Genomic DNA, 6,000 nt, shown 5'->3' with positions numbered 1-6,000 from the left:
TATTCCCTGCCTTACCCCTTGGCGAACAATGCCAAATCTTTTCCACTAATAAAATAGTTGTTTTAAAATATTAAAACAACAACAATGGGATTAAGCCAGACTATTTTGAAAAAACAAAATTGCAAACGCTATCCCAATAAAAAAACGCCACAATGCTTCAAAACAATGTTTATTTTATTGTTTGTTCTCTAATTTTTATTGTTTCCAATATTTCGACTGCCCTCGACAGTCATCTTGCTTGCCGTTTAATTTTGCCACCATTTATAATTTAAATGCCAGCGTTTTATTTGAGAGATTCCATCATGAGAAAGAATATATTTATTGAGGCTAAGCGACAAATTATTTCCTAGTTTTAAGTGCATTTCTAAATAAAACACTGAAACTTAATTTTTTTAAATTATATACCTATTAATTAAAATAAACATAAATTGGTTATTCAAGTTAGTAAACATGTTTTTACTTCAAATTTGTAAAAAAATATTTGAGTTAACATATGCTCTGTTCCAGAACCTGCAAGAATCTACTACTTTTTACTACGATAACAGTTTTTCCTTTATGTTATCGGAAAAAATAGTAACAATTAGTAGATTCTTGCAGTTCTGGAACAGACTAATTGTGTTTAATCAATCTGTCAAACAATTTGTTTTGTTAAGTATACCCAACATTGAATTTCGAAACACATTTCGTTTTGTGAAGATTTAAGCTGAAAACAGATACAACGTTTGATTAAAGTTTTGTGTCGTTTTGGCCGTTTTTACATTGTTGGGCATGATGCCGAAAAATTCAAATTCATTTGAAATATATGCCGACAAACAGATAAACGCTGGACTTTGGTATCGTCGTCGCCCTGTTGTTGTTGTTTTTTTCTCGACGCCCAACGCAAAACTTTAATCAAACGTTGTATCTGTTTACAGCTTTACTTGGCTGAAATCACGTTTATCATTTGGTGACGAATGTGGTAATACCTACCATTATCTTCTTTAAATTTTTTGGTCTTATTGGAAAAATATATGAACCATCAACACGTTTCAAATCAAATATTACAAATGCGAAATAATTCCTTTTCGTTATTTTCAAACATTTCCTCAGAATCCAATAGCCTTAGTTCACGAAATTCGGAATCCAATTTTTACTTTTCAAAATGTGAAAATTCGTTAAGGATGTCCACAAATCAATAAAACTGATTTAAAAATCAAATCTATTAAACTTTTAAAATTTCTGCACGGAGCTCAATGTAAAAGTTAACGCAGTTAATTGCCCAGAACAGAATCTACTATTGTTGAAATTTTGACTTTTTGTTCCTTTATAAATTTGCCAAAAAGGGGAGATTTTTGCAGATTTTGGAGCAGTGCAATTATATATATATTGCTTGCTTCCATTGAATTCAGTTTGGTTCTTGTTAAAAATTCCTTTGTATATACACCCAAACATATGTATGTGATTATTGTTTTACAATTAATTTCTAAAATCAACTACGAATATTTGATCAGTTCTTACAAATTCATATTTTGCAATTCATAAAAATGACTGTATTAGCAAAATATCCAAAAATCTTCATTTTTGGGTAAAAATCGTCATTTATCAATTTTTGACCAAAAAATCGTCAAAATGACGATAAATCGTCCAATCTGGCAGCCGTGATGACAACCTTCATGTTCCCTCCGTATTATGGTGGAGTATTTTGGTCTGTTCCTTTACTTTCGAAAATAGTAAAACCGGCAAAAGTAGCAAAAGTTGTAAACTGCTCACGTATGAATTGTATGGTGTTAAGGAACGCTTTTCGAGTAAAAAGTGGCAAAACTTGAAGATTCTTGCACGTAAAGGAACAGGGCACAGTTTATACAGTTGGCCATTCAGCCCAAACTAGTTAGCCCTGACTATTTAGTTTGCTGTCAAATACATAAAATACAAAGGAAATCAAATCACAATAATGAACAATCTATTATGTTTGTTGTCAAATGTTGTTAACAGAACTCTGAATGGCCAACTGTATAAACTGTGGAACAGGGCTTTTAAATTTACTACTTTTTTTGGGATTTGGGCGATTGGTCGTAACATTTTCAAAATGTATTAAATGTGGCAGCAATGTTTATGTTTATGAATTGAAGTAAGAGCACAAACATGTTCTCTTCGAGTGATAAAAAGAGAATGAGTGGTACTGTGTTGTACCGGTTTAATAAAACAACAATGACTGAATTAATTTTGCAGCACATTTGCACGGTCGCAAGCCACAGTTGAATTTGAAGTTTGGACGTGAACGTGCGTACGGTAATCAGAGGATCGCAACGAAATGGTAGTTTAGTAAACAAATTCGATAAATGATAGAAAAAAAAAACAACGAAATAAAATTGAGCGCAAATTCAAAATAAAATTAATTCATGTTTGTAATAGTTTCGACTGTTGGTTGATACAAAAATATAATTGTTTTTGAAATCATTACAATTTTTAATGTGGCTTTAATTCCAATCACGTTTCTTTTAAGAAACCAAATCGATTAATAATAAGTGAAATTATTGGCAGTATTAAGAAATAAAAACGTAAAAAGTCGAAGAAAAATAATTTTCCCTAACTTAAAGAATTGGCAAGAAATGCGTATCATCGCGGTGTTCTACTTTTTATGTTATTGTATGTCAGAGTGAATGTTTTAAATTAAGAACAAAAAAAATAAATAACTACAATAAAATTTAAATAAATTTAACTCCAAAGAAACCAAGCATATGTGGTAAACAATAGCCAAAAGATATCAAACAACTAAAACAACAAACAACCAAATTAAACCCGGTTGGTTGGCACACATTTTAGAATATACAAAAGAAGAAGAAAACTACAAGACGACAACCCCAAAACATATAAGAAAGAACTACGCTTTAGAGAAGAAAAGAAAACTTAATAAATTTGGGGTTCACTTCACCTTATAACTTCACCAAAAGGCAACAACTACAAACGAATAGACAGCCAAGCCAGCCAGCATCTTCATTGCGAGGTCATAAACTTGTTGCCTGCCTGCATTTGGATAACACTGTTTCAAATCGTTAAAGGTAAAATAACCTAAATACATATCTATGTATGATAGCTACTATTCTTTTTTTGAGAACGTTTTATCTAATTGTGTATGTAAATGTGAACATATGTTCATAAATTTAAAATGTTAAGAAATTTTATAAATGTTACATCAAAACTTAACGACACCTAAGAAGGCTGATGGCGGTGATCGCAACGTAAAAAAAGAACTCCCAATTATTTTGATACGAAAGAAAAAAAGTTGTTATGCCGGTTTGGGAAAAGAAAACAACAACAAACACATACATACATGCTCACAATTCAACAACTCCAAAGTAACTTTGATCTTTCCTTTTTTATAAGTATGTACGTAATTTTGAACTTTTTGTTTTCTTTTTAACTTAGATTTCGAGAAATTTACCAAAGGCAAACTTCAAGATACTTGAACATTGTATTTATATTGGGGTGGTTCTATTCTATTGGAAATGTTATACATATATGTAGAGTTTGGGAATTCCCGACTTTTTTCATTCCCGGGAAATCGGGAATACAAATTTCTCATTCCCGGGAACCCGGGAATTCCCGGGACTATGAGAAATCGAGTTTGTGGGGCATAGACGTGACAGAGAGCAAACATAAAGGAAATAAATACTCCTTATATGTATGTATAGTTGTATCATTAGTTATCTCTTTGGAACAATATGGAACAATATTAACGACGATACGCCAAAACCCTTGAAAGTACCAATACATCATATATGGCAGCTGTTCAAGCCAGCCAATACTTCCTGACTAATTTGCGGAGATTATATAAATTGCTGTTTCCCACGGCGATTCTCGCAAAAGCTTTCTTCATATCAAAGATTGCTGTGCGACTCTATTTTTTAGGTCTATGATATTGGGGGTTCTTTTTATGGTTCGCAGGGTGTGTCGATCATAGAATAAATCCGTTGATAAAGGACTTTTACAAGGTTGACCTTTTGTGTACAAAGATTCACAATTGCACCACGGTGGCACCAAAGATATAGAGACGTACTTATGTGAACATACATTACTGACTTCCATTCCTAATATACACGATTTGTCACTTACACATTATGCAGTTTTTAATATTACATACAATAATTTTGGAGAAAACAACAATTCGAATCGATCACAGAGTTTATATCTTAGCGAATTAATATACTCCAAAAATGTCATTAATAAAAATATGGACTAGAACAACAAGGAAATGGCTTCAAAAAGTTCAGAATTATGTGAGGTTACACAGACTTCGAGTTCCAGAAAAAACAATAATTGTTGAGAGGAACAAAATGTATGTACTTTACACGAATTATCGGGACTTACGAATTATCGGGACATGAATAATCGCTATTCCACTATATTTTCAACATTAAATAACTATAAGACAAATAATATAAGACTTATATAAGAAAAACACAAATACCCGTATTCTCGGGAATTTCAAAAAAATTTCCCGGGAAATCCAGTCCGTAAAAAATCGAGAATTCCCGGGAAATCCCGGGTCGGGAATTCCCGACCAGAAACTCTACATATATGAGATAAATGTAGCTATAAATAAGCACTGTAGGTGTCAAGCATGGCGCAATATATAGGTTAGTTAGGTTTAAGGATGCGCAGCCATCTAGTGGTATAGGTGACTGCTCCACTCGGAGATCGTTGGTCCATTGTGTTCATCTTGTGTGGGCTATTGCTGAAGATTTAGAGTGTTGGTGTAGTTTATGAGATGAGGATGATAGGGTAGAGGTGGTGAGATGATGGTGAGTGTAGGAGATGTTGAGTTGATGGTGCTGCACAGATAGGATGGAGATGTAGAAGTGATGCCAATGTATAGATGAAAGTGATCTGGAAGAGTGAAAAGAGTCTGATTACTATTGGTTTTTATGGACCTTTGCCAAGCCATGATAGATGTTTGGCAAAGTTGAGTAGGACGATGGGATCTATGTTAGACAGGAAGGTTAGAGTGTCTATCTCATATCTACCTAGTGTTCGGTATCTCCTTGTTTTCAACAAGGGACACTACAAAGCAGATGTTCGACAGTCGCTATCTCCTCCGCATCTTCACATAGTCTGCAGTAGTCAATGCCACTGTCGTCCCATTTTGAAGTTAGAGATCTCACTCTGCAGTGACCTGTTATAAGCCCCACCGCGATTTTCATCCCTAACTTATCAAGTGAGAGGAGGGAAGTCGTTCTTCGACGAAAAACCACAGGCCAGATTGCCTTGGATACCCTACAACAACGTTCCAATAGCCATCATTGATGTGCTCTCTCATTAAGATCTCCCGAAGTTTGCCGACGTAGTGGCACATCGGTGGTCGAACGGTTTCATCAACTGATAAGTCGATAGACCTGGAGCCACCTCGAGCCAGTTCATCTGCTACCTCGTTTCCCATAATGTTGCTGTGACCCGGAACCCAACATAGCTTTACGATACGGTGTATATCCTGCAGAGCTCTCCTGCAATCAAGAATAGCTCTTGAATTTATGGTCCGTGACTTGAGGGCCGCTTGACTATCGATATATACTGTCACCGGTCCTGTAAGGCTGCCTTCAAGCCCCTTCACCAGTTCAGCTGCTTTCCTAATATCAAGAATCTCCGCCTGAAAAACACTACAGTTATCGTTGAGCTTGTATGAATTCTTAATTAGTGGGTTCTCGCAGTAGACGCCAGCGCCAGTACCTTCTTCCATCTTGGACCCGTCTGTGCAAATTGCCAGACCGTCCAGAGGAGACATGCACTCAGCCCATGCGAGCCCATGCGTCTCTGCTTGGGAAGATAACAGTTAAGGACAGTGTTTGAATTTGCTACAAGTTTTTCACAGCACAGCACAAGGTCTATGCTGGTGCTGTGAAAGTGACGCAGCATAGCACATAGCCACAGCATCAAAAATAAAAACGAGTGCTATTGCTATGCTGTGCTGTTTTCAAAAACAATATCGAAAACTGTTGCTGTGCTATGCTGCGAACATAAACGTAG

At 35.3% G+C, this 6,000-nt stretch overlaps 1 protein-coding gene across 2 annotated transcripts in view; it reads left to right on the top strand.

Moving 5' to 3' along the window:
- Nucleotides 1-2,209: 2,209 nt before the first annotated feature.
- Myo61F (unconventional myosin 61F) overlaps nucleotides 2,210-6,000 on the top strand; it is a 230,223-nt gene continuing 226,432 nt past the window's right edge. The window contains exons 1-2 of one of the 2 annotated variants that reach the window (XM_073981036.1): nucleotides 2,231-2,293; nucleotides 2,707-3,038. The gene's annotated coding sequence lies outside the window, so the exon portion shown is untranslated. Of the gene's footprint in view, nucleotides 3,039-6,000 lie in introns of both variants that reach the window. The other variant, XM_073981035.1, reaches the window with a different exon arrangement.

Source organism: Musca autumnalis, unplaced genomic scaffold (genome assembly GCF_047663935.1).
Source record: "Musca autumnalis isolate F117 unplaced genomic scaffold, ASM4766393v1 scaffold_4, whole genome shotgun sequence".
Lineage (NCBI taxonomy): Eukaryota > Metazoa > Arthropoda > Insecta > Diptera > Muscidae > Musca > Musca autumnalis.
Note: the sequence above shows the minus strand (reverse complement) of the source record. Positions and strands in the feature narration are given on the sequence as shown.